Source organism: Lipotes vexillifer, unplaced genomic scaffold (assembly GCF_000442215.2).
Source record: "Lipotes vexillifer unplaced genomic scaffold, Lipotes_vexillifer_v1.1 scaffold418, whole genome shotgun sequence".
In the NCBI taxonomy this organism is placed as follows: domain Eukaryota; kingdom Metazoa; phylum Chordata; class Mammalia; order Artiodactyla; family Lipotidae; genus Lipotes; species Lipotes vexillifer.
The window spans coordinates 4589029-4606859 of NW_006798629.1; positions in this window are offsets into that span (position 1 = coordinate 4589029).

The window sequence follows — 17831 nt, forward strand, 5'->3', positions numbered from 1 at the left end:
AGGTATCATGCTCTGTGGATTCTACCTCTGTAATCCAACGTTTCTTTATCCCCACTACTTCTGCTCTGGTATATCATCTTGGGATGTCTAGATCATCAACTCTTGCTTATGTTTCTGTAAGGTTGTCTCATTGGTGTCCCTGTAGCCTGATGATCTTTTTAAGCTCTCATCTGATTCTCTTACACTGTAGCATAAAACCCTTCAATGCAGTCCTCCCTCAGTATCTATCAGGGATTGGTTCCAGGACCCCCAGCAGATATTGAAGTCCACAGATGCACAAGTTACTTGCAGTCGGCCCATGTATCGGCGGGTTCTGCATCCACAGATCAACCAACCACGGATGGAATATGCAGGGAACCCGCTTAAAAGGTGGGCTGACTGTGGTCTCCATCACCTATTTCTCAGTCTTGAGTCTCCTTCTTCTGCCTCCCCTATACTCTGTGATTTCACTATAAAGTACTGAAATCTTTGAGTTTTTGGAACCATTTATGATTTTGCTCACCTCAAGCTTGGAATATTCTATCTCTTGATCTTACTGACTTCTTGTGAGGTCTCAGCTTAAATGCCACTGCTCCAGAAAGCTTACTTAAACCACTAAGTCTGTGTTGTACCCTTCCTGTTTGGCCAAATAACCTGTACTACAACATAACATTTATTATGTATTAGAATTGTCTTTTTATGTAAGAGCCTGTTTCCCACTTTTGACTGCTCTGTGAGCTCCAAGGCCACATACATCACCTTTACTCATACTCCTGGTGCTGTGCCTATTAAAAGTAGATGTCCCGTAACAGGTACTGTTCTAGGTGCTGAAAATAGAGCAGTAAATAAGAGGCTGTTCCAGTTATTAGCTGCTGTGTCATAAGCTACTCCAAACCTTACTAACTTAAGACAACAGTAATATTTATTTACTCATGATTTTATAATTTGTATAGGACATGGTACGGGAGGGGAGGTTTTTCTGTTTCACTTGGTGTCCACTCATTGGAGGTCATAGTTTCCACTTCTAAGATGGCTCACTCACAAGGCTGACAGTTGATGCTGGCTGTTCTCTGGGAGGTAAACTAGGCTGTTGATCACAGCACCTATGTGAGGCCTCTCCATGTGGCCTGGGTGTGACTGGTGGGATCTGAGAGTGAGTGTCCCAAGAACAAGCATTCTAAGAGGTAGGAGATAGAAGCAGCTAGTGCTCTTAATGATTAGGCTTAAAACTGATGAGCATTACTTCTGCTGTATTCTATTGATTAAATAGATAGTCAGCCTAGGTTCAATGGGAGGAGAATTAAACTCCATCTTCTGGTGCAGCAAGTGACAGAAAATTTATGACCATGTTTAATCCACCACACAGACCTAAAAAACAAAAAAGTAAAACTATAAAAATTATTGGCTGAGTTAATTTGTCTATACTTTCATTCTCCCAAGAATCATGATAATATATCATTAATTTTAAAAAAGTACAGTATTAAGTGAAATTTTAAAAAGTAACTTCAATTCCCAGTCTTTTTAAACAATAATTATATTTCTTTTTCTGTTATTTATATAGTTTCTTAATTTTTAATTGAGCATATAACTCGTTTTTAATTGGCTTTGTGTTCTATTTTTATTTTTTATTTTTTGAATAAGTTTATTTGTTTATTTTATTTTTGGCTGCGTGGGGTCTTTGTTGCTGTGCGCGGGCTTTCTTTAGTTGCGGAGAGTGTGGGTTTCTCATTGCAGTGGCTTCTCTTGCTGTGGAGCACTGGCTCTAGGCGTGCAGGCTTCAGTAGTTGTGGCACACGGGCTTAGCTGCGGAGCACATGGGATCTTCCTGTGACAGGGCTCGAACCCGTGTCCCCTGCCTTGGCAGGCGGATTCTTAACCACTGCGCCACCAGGGAAGCCCTGTGCTCTGTTTTTAAATTTTATCTTTCATAAGTCCTCATGCACTGATGTTATATTTCTAGGTATATTTCTAGAAGTGATATTACCGTATCTAAGGGTATGTATAATTTAGATTTTGATACTTACTGCTAAACTGCCTAATAGATAATATTAATTTGTACTGCAACTTTTACTGCAGGGCATAAATTGTATTTTCCCATAATCTTGCTACCAGATGGTATTGTAAATCATTGCTTTTAGTTAACCTGTTGGCAAAAGTTGATAGGTTGCTTTTATTCTTATTTCTTTGATGCCTGTTTAAGCCTTTTGTCCATTTTTTGGGGGTGTTTATTTTCTTATTGACCTGCAAGAGCTTCTTGTGGGTTATAGATTTGAACTCTGCTTATTACATATCTTGTAAATATACTCAATTTGGTTTTTCAATTTTGCTTATACATTTTACAAATTCTTATGAAGAATTATTACATTTTTATGTAGTTCCATATATAAGTCTTTTTCTTTATGATTCTGTTTCTTGGCAGAAACAAGTTTGAACTCAGTTCTCCAGTTCTCCCTTATTTGTCATCTTTTTACAACTCTGGTCAATCTTCCAGTAGTTTCAAATGTAGAATTTTTGCACATTATACATATTGCTGGGGTGGGCGGGGGCAGAGATGAGTAGACCAATAAATTCCTTAGCAATTATACAGATGTGTATTTGGGGGATTAATTTCAGAATCTTGTCCATCTCTTAATTGTCTTATAATAAAATGGAATTGATATGTTTTGGAATTTGGCAAATTTCTGTCCAGACAGTACCAGAGAATCAAGGTGAATAAAGACAAATTGTTCCTTGGTGTCAGTGTTACTCTTTCCCACAAAATGAAACTTTCAGTGATTGAAATATAAAAATATGAAAACTTAAAATTGAAAACAGTATAATATGGTCAGCTAGGTTCTGTGGACAAAGTTATCAACAATGCCTTGAAAAGAATTAGAAATGCTAGAAAACAGTCTTCTTCTTTTTTTTTTTCCTTAAAAGCTAACATGACAAAAAGAAATTACCAGGCCAAAATCTGCCTAAAAGTGGGAATTCAGAGAAGTAAGCAGAATATTAAAACTGCTTTTCCTCTGAGGACATTTGCCATATTCCAGGGAACTTTTACTTTGGTTTTGAAGGCCTCATAAGGCACAAGGTATAGAAATTAAAGCCTAGATAGGCCCAAGGAGAGGAGTTTAATAGGAAATTCCTTCTCCATAAAACTGAGACTTCAAAGAGCTATGTCTATAGAGTGTGGTTAAATCAAGTTTAAAACTCTTACCATGCTCTTGATCACAGGAGGCTGCAAGAATAGTTGTCTTGGACCTGAAAAAACACCTGTTCCTAAGAAGTTATAACCAGAGGTCTTCCCTCCTCTTGATTTGCAGCTCATATTCAGTGTCACCTGGGTGGTACAAATCTCACCTCAAGTTGTGAATTTAAAGTGGTTCTAGGTGCCTGGGAGAAGCAAATGAAAGTCCTTTCAGGTAGAATACGTTTTTATCTTAGGTCCTAGGAAATTCCCACAAATAATTTTCCAGAGAATTAGCCCACAGTAAAATATAACCAACCACACAAGGAAACAAGGCACCATGAGTGAGAAGCAGCAGAAACAATTGACAGAAGTAGGTCCTCAGAAACTTCAGGTTTTGGAATGATCAGACAGCGATTATAAAACAACTGTTTATTATGTTTACATAAAGGTGGAAAATATCTGCAGGGAATGGGAAATTTAGCAGATTTGAAAAAGACCTGAACAAAACTTCTAGAAATAAAAAATAATAATTATAATGAAAAACTCAGTAAGTATGGTTAATGGTAGATTAAATACAACTAAAGAGAATTAATGAATTGGACATAGGAGAGAACAAATTATTCAGAATGTAGCACAGAAAGATAAGGAAATGGGTAAAAAGAAAGGGATTAAGATTTATAGAACACAGAATGAGAAGGTTTAACTGTATTTCAACAGTTTTCTAGTTGTAGAAGGGAGAAATAACGGGAAAGGGGGCATTGTTTGAAGATATAATAGCTGAGGATTTTCCAGAACTGATGAAAAATACGAGTTCACAAATTGAGTAAGTTCAGAGAAATACAAGCAAAATAGCTAAAAAGAAGTATACATCTAGACACATCATATTGATATGGAGGGCACCAGCAATGAAGAGAGCATCTTAAAAGTTGGCAGCAAACAAAAGACAGACTACCTTTAAGCTAGCTGTGGCAGTTATGCTGACAGCTCAGGAGCAGAAATGGAAGTCAGAAAACAGTGGGATGATATCTCAGTGTGCTGGGATAAAATTGCCAGCTTAGTACTCTATGCCCATTAAAAATACATTTCAAGAGTAAGGGTGAACTAATGACATTGTCAGACAGAATTTTGAAATATTATTCTCTGATAGTAAAGAAAACATATGGATAGATACAATTTCTGATTGATTCTGGTATTTAGAATGAAGAATTCTAATAGAACTAAGCAATTCTGAGCTCCACATAGTTATTTTATTCTTAGAAAATTGTTGTGTTTATATTTAATAAACAGAGATACTGTTTGGCAATATTTTTACCAATATAATACTCCAACTTTTGGATCTCTCCTCTGTTCAGAATCTTCAGTGTTGTTGTAGGAAACCTTTTGCGGTGATTAATGCATACCTTTAAGTCTTGCTGAATCAATAATGGAACTTTTAATATTCATATTTTTTTGAAATGTTTTAAAAATTTTATTTTATTTTTGGCTGCATTGGGTCTTTGTTGCTGAAGTTAAGACAAGAGAATCTGGAGAAAATTGTGTCTTGGATTTGCACAAATAATTCCTGGAAATGACTTTATTTTCTTCTCCCAGTCCTAAATTCAAATTTCTGAAAAAAAATAGTGGGAGATTTTTTTTAACCCATGAATAAGATTAGTATAAATGAGAATCTAGAATTTGTGGGAAGAGCAAATAGACCTTAAAGTTAGTCAGATGGACCTACGTTAGAATCTGGCTCCACCATTTAGTAATTCACTCTTGGTCATGTGACTTAACTCTTCTGACACTTAGTTTTCTTATCTGTAAAATGGGGGTAAGACTGCCTTGTGGGTATATCCTGGGGAATAGAGGAGCAGTGTTTGTAAAAAGCCCTGAGTGCAGTCCATGGATCTTAGTGGTTTCCCAACTCATCGTTACTGCTGAGTGACGGAACAGTGAATTGAATCTGGCAAGGAATTTGAAATTGTTTGTTGTACAAATGACATAAAAAAGTTGATCATACTTTTCATGTTGAAGAGTCATGGACACTGAAAGTAATGAGAAACTTTTTTTGCAGTTAAGAAATTGTCAGAGTGTGACAATTTCACCTGTTCAGTTGGTGGGTTAATTTTGCATCACATCAGGTTAGGCAGCTTTCCCTTCTTCATGGCAGGTAAGAAGGAAAGATCAAGTCAGTGACTTTATAAAGGTAAAAAGATTTCCAGCCACAACACACACACACACACACACACACACACACACACACACACACACACACACATTTCTGTCTCCCAAGGTCAGAGTTCATGGTGACAGTTAATTTATGGCAAACCTGAATATTTTAGGAATTCAGTCTAAAAACTGGTTATGAAGTATGTGGTTAAAACTTTATGCTTTAGTTTTCAGAAGTTAAATAAATTCATTGGCGTCTGATAATTTGGAATAAGAGCTATCAGAGCACTCCATTGCTATTTGAATTGAGAAATCTAACTTCTATAAAATATTTAGATCTAGATTTTCCTTTCTCTGCTTCTTTTTGTTTATAGTCAAGACATGAAATAGAATCTTTTAAATGTGGAATTACTTGTACACCTTGCAAGTTATTTTCTAGTTGTTTCTTTATTCAGTTTTCCCTCATTGAGTAGTGATAGCTATGTAGAATGTATTAGCTGACTGCATTTTTAATCCATACTTATTATAGCAAAATTATGAAAATTTATAATGAAGACAATTCAGAAGTTTTTATTTTTGGAACTTGATGTCATTTTAGAATGTTGGTTATAGTGATGTGTTATATTTGTAGCTTTTGAGTTTATTCAGGTTACAGAGACAAAGACTAAAAACAAATCAGGCATTTCTTGTCTTTCACGAAGTTCTGGGATTTCCAGTCAAATGCTTTGAAAATAAATTGGGTAAAGATAGTGACACAACTTTATCCAAATATACACATATGCTTCCTATTAAACATCCTAAATGTTTTAATTTTCTTCATTTACTTTGGACACTCAAGTGATACAGAAATTGAGCAGCAGCAAATTTTTGTGCAGTTAGATCATGTTGGATTGGTATTTGTGCAGTGCTGCTTTTGATCTTGGAGGTAATTCCTTATGATCACAAACTTTAAAGAACTTTAAAATTATACTTTCTAAACTGATATATTTTACATTAGTAAAAATATAGAGGATTACAAAAGACACTGTATGAAACTGCTGAAGACATTTTTTTTTTCTTGTTTACATCTGACTTTGTATTTCATGTTTTGAGCTTTGGTTTTTTTTTTTTTTTTTTTTTTTTTCTTGCGTTATGCGGGCCTCTCACTGTCGTGGCCTCTCCCATTTGCGGAGCACAGGCTCCGGACGCGCAGGCTCAGTGGCCATGGCTCACGGGCCCAGCCGCTCCGCGGCATGTGGGATCTTCCCGAAACGGGGCACGAACCCGCGTCTCCTGCATCGGCAGGCGGACTCTCAAGCACTGCGCCACCGGGGAAGCCCTGAGCTTTGGTTTTTTATAGTCCACAGGCTGGTAATTTCTTCTTAAGTAGTGGCTGTATACTGTGAGAAATTATAGGTTAAATTCAAATGAGCCCCTGTTTTGTCTTTTATCTCTTCCAATCTCTTATATTTTGAAAATGAATGTTATTTCGTGATATCAAACTCTATGTGAATCAAAGTCATTCCTCATAGGAATAACAATTACTAGTATAGTCTGTAAGTTAGAGTTTATTCATGTATCTCTTTAGTACTCTAGTTTGACTTTTTCATAGCACCAAAGAGATTTTTAGGTACAATCATATCTTCACTTTCTACAACACTATTAAGATAGGTTAAAACACAAGCAGTCCAGTTTTAAGTTCATCTAGTAGTCCGTTTTTAAAAAGAACACCAGATAAATAGGCTTTTCTATTTACTAATGATTGCTTATAAAAAATAAATAATGCTATTAGGTTTTACTAGGTTACTTTTGTGGTGTTTTGCTGAGAAAACATTCCACTTATGACATACTGAGTAACAGTCTAGATTTTTTGTGGAAAACTGTAGTCTCTCCTTGATAGCTTAGCAATATGGGTGGCTACTATAGAATTCTGTAGAAAGCTTTCAGTTGGAACATTGTAGTATTTTTGGTCTTGAATATTAATTATCTTTTATGAAATAGTTATGCAAGAAATTACTCAGAAATCATTGCTGTCTTGAGAAGATCAATGAAATTTGGTGAAAACAATTATTTTTCATAGTTAATTAGATTTATAAAACTTCTATATTCAGTGATACCGAGGGTTTATTAATATTATTATTGTGGTTGTGTAAAAAAAAAGAGTCTGTGGTTTTTGTATTTTTTAAGTTGAGATAAAATGATAGGAAGCTAGGGATAGGTGAATAAATGTAACTAAATTAGCTAATTTTTTGAGTCTGGGTCATGTATGTATAGGGATTCATTGTTTTCACATCTTTTGTATATGTTTATAAAGTGTTATTATAAAAATCAATTATAGGTTACCAGGGGCCAGGGAGGGGTAATAGGGAATTATTGTTTTAATTGGTATAGAGTATCTGTTTGGGATGGTGAAAAAGTTCTGAAAATGAATTGTGATGGTGGCACAACATTGCGAAGGTACTCAGTGCTACTGAATTTTACAATTAAAATTGGTTAGAAATGGTAAATTTTAACTTTTATTAAAATTTATTATATTTCACCATAATAAAGTACAGTCATACAAATAATCACAGGAACCATCATACTTTAGAGAAAACCTTTGGGGGCACGTGATACCTATTCTTTTCCCCTTCCTTTTCTTTTTCTTGTGAACTTATTCCTCCATTATGGAGAGGAAGAGGAAGGAAAAGCACTCATGTCATGTTGGCACTTCCTTAATGGGGTTAGGTTCTAGAGTGGTGTTCTAATTGCATGTTAGTGGTTTGTGAGGTCCGTTTAGTGGGTTGCTTCCAGCATTTAAAAAACTTAGGAAATATGCAGTGCATTGTGCACAGTGAGTGTAAATGTGGTTATCAGTACCTGTACGTTTTTGTTGTAGTTTTATATTATGTGTACTGAGTTGTGATGTGAAATGTATTCCTTCAATGCAGCAGGCATTTTATAAAGAGGAATAAGGGGCTTCCCTGGTGGTGCAGTGGTTGAGAGTCTGCCTGCCGATGCAGGGGACACGGGTTCGTGCCCCGGTCTGGGAAGATCCCACATGCCGTGGAGCGGCTGGGCCCCTGAGCCATGGCCGCTGAGCCTGCGTGTCCGGAGCCTGTGCTCCGCGACGGGAGAGGCCACAACAGTGAGAGGCCTGCGTACCACAAAATCATAATCAAACTGTTGAAAACCCTTGCTAAGAGAAAATCTTAAAAGCAGACAGAGAGAAGGAAAAAAAAAAAAAAAAAAAGAGGAATAGTATGGAGGACGTTGGGGACCACATAGTGACTAGAGAGAAGATGTCAGAATCTGCACAAAGGGCATGGGATAATAACTCAGATTTCACTGAGTTTTCAGACGTTCATCAGACCACTAGGAGGAATAATTAACCAAGATCTGACAAGGCTATTCTATCAGCATATAATGCTAAGTTGTTTACAAAGCCAAGGGTGTAAGTTGGATGGTGGCTCAGAGATGCTGATCTCATTTTAGCGTTTTTGTATCAGTGAGAAATGTTTATTAATTGGTAATTACTACAAACTTTTTGAGGTAGGTCCTTGTAATCTGTTTATTTGCAGAGCTTGCACATTGCAGATGCTCACAAGCTCTCTTTATATTTATTCAAGAAGTATTATTTATATTAAAAATATGTGAAAGTTTGATGATGTTGTTCCAGAGAAAGCAAGGGAGAATCAGACACTAGAGCCAGACCAGACTGAACTCAAATTTTGCTTCTTCTGTTTGCTGCAACAATTATGGAACCGTTTTGGGTTTCCATTTCCTCACTGTGATAGTGCCTGATGGGGTTTTAGGTAAAATGAGGTGATATACATAAAACGCCTGGCAGTGCATAGTTGCTCAGGAAATGCTTATTGTTTTTAACGTCAGACCCCTCTTTCTTTACAGATTTCATTCTTCTAAAGTCTGCAGCCTTAAGTTGATCTTTGCTTTAGTTTGGGGATTGTTGTATAATACTGTTTTTCTGTGGAGATAAAGAACAAACTAATTCAGTGATTAAGAAATATTGTTTATTAACAAAATAAAAACATAATAAATGTTCTCTCTGCTCTAAAGTGTTTCATTTCCTGAAATATTTTCTGGATGGTGAGTTAGACTGGTTGTATTTAAGGAATTTCAATTAACGATTACATGAAAGGGGAATCATGAAGTCCTGTAACAATCCGTTGTTAACACTGAACTGATTACAAGTTGTGCCCTTATTCTTTATGTTTAAGCAATTCTTTTCAACTTTAACATTTTATGATCTTTAAAAAAATTATGTAATAAGATTAATGGTTAAAGGTATATCTTTTAACTGGATTTGTCTTGAAAAAGGACTGAATTTTGTGGATTTGAATATGTCACTGACAGGAGGTCTTTAACATTTCTTTCCCTCCGAACAGATGTCTTGGCCTGCAGTGACTCCAACTCCCATAATCCTTCCAGTTTTCCCCTTTGCTAAATAAGTTTTTAAAAAGTGACATTTTTATTATGAGTGATTGACTTAATTCAGGCAAACATTGCAGCTAAGGAAAGACTTCATTCCAGTGAGGAACACTTTGGTATGAAGAAAATGCTAGATTCTTTATTTTTACTTTTAGGAATTTAGTGCATGGTTCCCTTTCTTTTCCTCCCACGCCCCTGTAACTGTATTCAGAATAATATTTTTATGTAATAAGCTTTCTTCAAGATTAAAAGTTTTTATGCTCTGGTATGCTGAGGTGTTACATTGTTTGATACAAATGTTTAAATGACATTTAAAAACAGAATCAGTCAGAAGCCATCCAGGAAATAGTAAGCACAGTGGGTCTTTCAAGAGGAAAGTTAATCCAGGAACTGGATGCAGGGGTAATTGGTGTGAAGCCAAAAGGGTCTGTAAAACAAACCAGGTATTAACAACTCCTGGAAGCCTCTGTGATCCCATTAAGGCTGGAGGAAGATGAGAAAAGCTGGTGTTATGGGAGTACAGAAGCCAGGGCTGTGTGGGAGGGCTAGCGCCATGGCTGGGACTACATGGTGGGACCTGGGGCCGCAGAGAGCAGAGCTGTCTGGAGGGGACTGGGGTTATGGGAGACAAAGCTGCTGCCGAGGATGTGTCGGGAGAAATTCTCCGGCTTCTCCCTCTTCTGCCTTCTATTACGCATCAGTGCCTCTCCACTGGCCAAATCTTCCCAGAAGCCAGAGGGCAAGGTTGCTCTGGAAATGCAGTTGCCTATGACACAGAGCAGCACAGGGTAAGTCTGGGGAATGTATCTGAAAGCATTTAGTTGACTAGCTCAAATACTGTGTGTGTTGCTAGTGTACAATATTCACCAATACACCTGTGCACCTGAGCATTAGCTATTAAGACTTGGCTAAAAACAAACAAAAAACCCCCAAACAAAACAAAACTAAAACTAACCACAACCCTCTCATTTTTTTTCTTTTTAGAAATGGAAAGAAATAATTCCTTAAAACCCAATATTAAGATCAGCATTTTGGTTCAGTTGAAGCATTTACTGAGTGGCACTATGTTAAATATTAAGTAAATGAGCTATTAAATTGAAACCACTTAGTTCTTGGTTTTGTGGCACAGTCTACTGGAAGAGACTTTTTTTAAAGGATAATTTTCATTTTAAAATTTCAGTAGAATATGTGGTGAGTTAGATATGGGGACATGTTTTCGTAGGAACTCAGGGGAGGAGCTGTTAACCCAGTCCTGTGGTTTATGGACCGCTTTCAGGAGTTGGGAAACTTTGAGCTGAGCTTTTAAAGGATTGTTCAGAATTCACAGAGAGAGATGGAAGGGACGCTGCTGGGAGAAGGTTGAGCAAAGGCTCAAGAGCCTGAAAGCTTAAAGCACGTGTGAGAAATTTCAATCACTGTTGCTGAGCATTGGGTCGGGCTCATAAAGTGGGCCTGGGGAGCCAGGGGGAGAACAGGTTATTTTTATTCTCAGGCTGATAGGGAGCTATTGAAGTTGGAGTGGAGCAGCCTTATGAACTTTATTTTTCCCTAAGTGTGGAAGATGAGTTCAGGAGGGTGCTGTGTAGAGGGAGGCACTTGTTAAGAGGATGCTACAGTGGTCCAGGCAATAGAGGAGGGATAGACATAAACTCTCCAAGTTGTCTTTGTCTTAGAGCCATTCATTTCATCTAAGTGCCTCCTACTGCCCTGCTTCTCAATCCTGTCCCACTTGGATATACCCTTCTTTTGTTATTTGAAAATTCAAAATAAGTAACATAATTTTAGAACAAAGAAATGGACAAAATGCTGTTTTACTTTCAAATTGCACATGCTTCCCTGGATATTCTTGTGACTTGTTCTTCTTGAGACTCCTGGGGCTACAAACAGAAGAAAGTCACAGACCCTGCTGTCTGGAAGCAGACGTGGGAACCACCCACTGATGGTGACCTAGGATGCTCTGGAGGCCCGTCAGGGAACCTTGATCTCCTGGAGCCAGGCAGTAATTTCCTGTAGGAATTCCCTTGAGAACAATTTCCTGTATTCCCTGATGTAGCTTCTGATATAGAAGAGTGACAGATTTGCAGCGTGACATTTAATTTTAGTAAATGTATCTTTTAAAATATCAAAATCCTGCGTTTGAATAAGATCCACTTTACACATTGATTTTAATGTATATTCTCTAATGTATTCTGATAGTAAATGTGAGATAGGTGTTATTAGTGCTATTTCTTTTCTTTCTTTACACACTCCAGTCTGTTGTTTTGCTCAAACTTAAGTGGGATTTCTACTGTATCATAGATGAGCAACATGGAAATTTTGTCTTCAGGAAGCCTATAATCTAATAGGGGTCGACAGATACTGTCATAGTACAAAGCCTAAGAAATAAGTAAAATAAATAGAAATACAAACACTGTATTGAGGGAATTTAGAGGAAGAAGATATTTACTGTATTTTACTGTTTCTAGGCTTATATTTTTTCCACATTTTAACATTCCTAAAGTTGGCAGATGTCGTTTTTTTTAATTGATCATTTTACTTTTTCCTTTTCAATTTGTATGCATTTTATTTCTTTTTCTTGCCTAATTGCTCTGTCTAGAAAAATCCAATGCTGTGTTGAATATAGGTAGTCAAAATGGGCATACTTGCTTTGTTCCTGATCTTAGAGGAAAGGCTTTCAGCTTTTCACCCTTAGGTATGATGATAGCTGTGGGCTTGTCATATATGGCTTTTATCATGTTGAGTTATGTTCCCTCTATATATATCCTTTGTTGAGAGTTTTTTTTTTTTTTTTGGTGGTTTTGTGTTTCAGTAATCTCTTTTTATTTCTTTAATTCTTGAATTTTATTTATTTTTTTACACAGCAGGTTCTTATTAGTCATCAATTTTATATACATCAGTGTATACATGTCAATTCCAATCACCCAATTCATCAACCCCCACCCCCACCCCCCCGTGGCTTCACCCCTTGGTGTCCATACGTTTGTTCTCTACATCTGTGTCTCAACTTCTGCCCTGCAAACTAGTTCATCTGTACCATTTTTCTGGGTTCCACATATATGTGTTAATATACGATATTTGTTTTTCTTTCTGACTTAATTCACTCTGTATGACAGTCTCTAAATCCATCCACGTGTCAACAGATGACCCAATTTCATTCCTTTTTATGGCTGAGTAATATTCCATTGTATATATATACAACATCTTCTTTATCCATTTGTCTGTCAATGGGCATTTAGGTTGCTTCCATAACCTGGCTATTGTAAATAGTGCTGCAAAGAACATTCGGGTGCATGTATCTTTTTGAATTATGGTTGTCTCTGGGTATCAGCCCAGTAGTGGGATTGCTGGATCATATGGTAATTCTATTTTTAGTTTTTTAAGGAACCTCCATACTGTGCTCCATAGTGGTTGTATCAATTTACATTCTCACCAACAGTGCAAGAGGGTTCTTTTCTCCACACCCTCTCCAGCACTTGTTATTTGTAGATTTTCTGATGATGCCCATTCTAACTGGTGTGAGGTGATACCTCATTGTAGTTTTGATTTGCATTTATCTAATAATTAGTGATGTTGAGCAGCTTTTCATGTGCTTCTTGGCCATCTGTATGTCTTCTTTGGAGAAATGTCTGTTTAGGTCTGCAGCCCATTTTTGGATTGGGTTGTTTGTTTATTAAATACTGAGCTGCATGAGCTATTATATTTTGGGGATTAATCCTTTGTCCATTGATTCATTTGCAAATATTTTCTCCCATTCTGAGGGTTGTCTTTTCATCTTGTTTATGGTTTCCTTTGCTGTGAAAAAGCTTTGAAGTTTCATTAGGTACCATTTGTTTAGTTTTTTTTTTATTTCCATTACTCTAGGAGGTGGATCAAAAATGATCTTGCTGTGATTTATGTCAGAGTGTTCTTCCTATGTTTTCCCCTAAGAGTTTTATAGTGTCTGGTCTTACATTTAGGTCTCTAATCCATTTTGAGTTATTTTTGTGTATGGTGTTAGGGTGTGTTCTAATTTCATTCTTTTACATGTAGCTGTACAGTTTTCCCAGCACCACTTATTGAAGTGACTGTCTTTTCTCCATTGTATATCCTTGCCTCCTTTGTCATAGATTAGTTGACCATAGGTGGTGGGTTTATCTCTGGGCTTCCTATCTTGTTCCATTGTTCTGTGTTTCTGTTTCTGTGCCAGTACCATATTGTCTTGATTACTGTAGCTTTGTAGTATAGTCTGAAGTCAGGGAATCTGATTCCACCAGCTCCATTTTTTTCTCTTGAGACTGCTTTGGCTATTCGGGGTCTTTTGTGTCTCCATACAAATTTTAAGATTTTTTGTTCTAGTTCTGTAAAAAATGCTACTGGTAATTTGATAGGTATTGCATTGAATCTGTAGATTTCTTTGGATAGTATAGTCATTATCACAATATTGATTCTTCCAATCCAAGAACATGATATATCTCTCCATCTGTTGGTATCATCTTTAATTTCTTTCATCAGTGTCTTATAGTTTTCTGCATACAGGTCTTTTGTCTCTCTAGGTAGGTTTATTCCTAGGTATTTTATTCTTTTGTTGCAATGGTAAATGGGAGTGTTTCTTTAATTTCTCTTTCAGATTTTTCATCATTAGTGTATAGGAATGCAAGAGATTTCTGTGCATTAATTTTGTATCCTGCAACTTTACCAAATTCATTGATTAGCTCTAGTAGTTTTCTGGTGGCATCTTCAGGATTCTCTCTGTATAGTATCACGTCATCAGCAAACAGTGACAGTTTCACTTCTTCTTTATCAATTTGTATTCCTTTTATTTCTTTTTCTTCTCTGATTGCCATGGCTAGGACTTCCAACACTGTGTTGAATGATAGTGGTGAAAGTGGACATCCTTGTCTTGTTCCTGATCTTAGAGGAAATGCTTTCAGTTTTTCAACATTGAGAATGATGTTTGCTGTGGCTTTGTCATATATGCCCTTTATTATGTTGAGGTAGGTTCCCTCTATGCCTACTTTCTGGAGAGTTTTTTATCATAAATGGGTGTTGAATTTTGTCAGAAGCTTTTTCTGCATTTATTGAGATGATCATATGGTTTTTATTCTTCAGTTTGTTAATATGGTGTATCACATTGATTGATTTGTGTATGTTGAAGAGTCCTTGCATCCCTGGGAAAATCCCACTTGATCATGGTGTATGATCCTTTTAATGTGTTGTTGGATTCTGTTTGCTAGTATTCTGTTGAGGATTTTTGTATCTGTATTCATCAGTGATAATGGTCTGGAATTTTCCTTTTTTGTAGTATCTTTGTCTGGTTTTGGTATCAGGGTGATGGTGTCCTCTTAGAATGAGTTTGGGTGTGTTCCTTCCTCTGTAATTTTTTGGAAGAGTTTGAGAAGGATGGGTGTTAGCTCTTCTCTAAATGTTTGATAGAATTCACCTGTGAAGCCATCTGGTCCTGGACTTTTGTTGGAAGATTTTTAATCACAGTTTCAACTTCACTACTTGTGATTGGTCTGTTCATATTTTCTATTTCTTCCTGGTTCAGTCTTCAAAGGTATACCTTTCTAAGAATTTGTCCATTTCTTCCAGGTTGTCCATTTTACTGGCATAGAGTTGATTGTAGTAGTCTCTTAGGATGCTTTGGATTTCTGTGGTGTCTGTTGTAACTTCTCCTTTTTCATTTCTAATTTTATTGATTTGAGTCCTCTCCCTCTTGATGAGTGTGGCTAATGGTTTATCAATTTTGTTTATCTTCTCAAAGAACCAGCTTTTAGTTTTATTGATCTTCGCTGTTGTTTTCTTTGTTTCTATTTCATTTATTTCTGCTCTGATTTTTATATTTCTTTCCTTCTGCCAACCTTGGGTTTTGTTTGTTCTTTTTTCTCTAGTTTCTTTAGGTGTAAAGTTAGATTGTTTATTTGAGATTTTTCTTGTTTCTTGAGGTAGGCTTGTATAGCTATAAACTTCCCTCTTAGAACTGCTTTTGCTGCATCCCATAGGTTTTGGATCATCGTGTTTTTATTGTCATTTGTCTGTAGGTATTTTTTGATTTCCTCTTTGATTTCTTCAGTGATCTCTTGGTTATTTAGTAATGTATTGTTTAGCCTCCATGTGTTTGTGTTTTTTATGTTTTTTCCCCTGTAATTTATTTCTAATCTCATAGTGTTGTGGTCAGAAAAGATGCTTGATATGATTTCAATTTTCTTAAATTTGCTGAGGCTTGATTTGTGATCCAAGATGTGATCTATCCTGGAGAATGTTCTGTGCACAGTTGAGAAGAAAGTGTAATCTGCTGTTTTTGGATGGAATGTCCTATAAATATCAATTAAATTTATCTGGCCTATTGTGTCATTTAAAGCATCTGTTTCCTTATTTATTTTCATTTTGGGTGATCTGTCCATTGATGTAAGAGATGTTAAAGTCCCCCACTGTTATTGTGGTACTGTCGATTTCCTCTTTTATAGCTGTGAGCAGTTGCCTTGTATATTGAGGTGCTCCTGTGTTGGGTGAATATATATTTATAATTGTTATATCTTCTTCTTGGATTTGATCTCTTGATCATTATGTAGTATCCTTCTTTGTCTCTTGTAACATTCTTTATTTTAAAGTCTATTTTATCTGATATGAGTATTGCTAATCCAGCTTTCTTTTGATTTCCATTTGCATGGAATATCTTTTTTCCATCCCCTCACTTTCAGTCCTTACGTGTCCCTAGGTCTGATGTGGGTCTCTTGTAGACAGCATATATATGGGTATTGTTTTTGTATCCATTCAGCAAGCCTGTGTCTTTTGGTTGGACCATTTAATCCATTCATGTTTAAGGTAATTATTGATATGTATGTTCCTATGACCATTTCTTAATTGTTTTGGGTTTGTTTTTGTAGGTCCTTTTCTTTTGTGTTTCCTCCTTAGAGAAGTTCCTTTAGCGTTTGTTGTAGAGCTGGTTTGGTGGTGCTGAATTCTCTTAGCTTTTGCTTGTCTATAAAGCTTTTGATATCTCCATCGAATCTGAATGAGATCCTTGCCGGGTAGAGTAATCTTGGTTTTAGTTTCTTCCCTTTCATCACTTTAAGTATGTCATGCCACTCCCTTCTGGCTTATATAGTTTCTGCTGAGAAATCAGCTGTTAACCTTATGGGAGTTCTCTTGTATGTTATTTGTTGTTTTTCCCTTGCTGCTTTCAATGATTTTCTTTGTCTTTAATTTTTGCCAATTTGATTACTATGTGTCTCTGCGTGTTTGTCCTTGGGTTTATCCTGTATGGGACTCACTGTGCTTCCTGGACTTGGGTGGCTATTTCCCATGTTAGGGAAGTTTTCGACTTTAATCTCTTCAAATATTTTCTGTGGTTCTTTCTCTCTCTTCTCCGTCTGGGACCCCTATAATGCGAATTTTGTTGCGTTTAATGTTGTCCCAGAGGTCTCTTAGGCTGTCTTCATTTCTTGTCATTCTTTTTTCTTTAGTCTGTTCCACAGCAGTGAATTCCACTATTCTGTCTTCCAGGTTACTTTTCCATTCTTCTGCCTCAGTTATTCTGCTATTGATTCCTTCTAGTGTAGTTTTCATTTCAGTTATTGTATTGTTCATCTCTGTTTGTTTCTTCTTTAATTCTTGTAGGTCTTTGTTAAACATTTATTGCATCTTCTCAATCTTTGCCTCCATTCTTTTTCCGAGGTCCTGGACCATCTTCACTACCATTATTCTGAATTCTTTTTCTGGAATGTTGCCTATCTCCACTTCATTTAGGTGTTTTTCTGGGGTTTTATCTTCTTCCTTCACCTGGTACATAGTTCTCTGCCTTTTCATCTTGTCTATCTTTCTGTGAATGTGGTTTTTGTTCCAAAGGCTGCAGGATTTTAGTTCTTCTTGCTTCTGCTGTCTGCCCTCTGGTGGACGAGGCTATCTAAGAGGCTTGTGCAGGTTTCCTGTTGGGAGGGACTGGTGGTGGGTAGAGCTGACTGTTGCTCTGGCAGATGTCCTTTTGGTGGTATCTTAGACTTGACGAAAAGTATACTTGGAGAGAAAAAGAAATATGAAGAAGATTTTTCCCTTTATGAAAAAAGGAGAACAGTGAAAATAGCGGTCAGCCTTGGTTTTGCAGCGAACTGTCACAGAATTAGTGCACTGTGAGCAGCAGGAATCG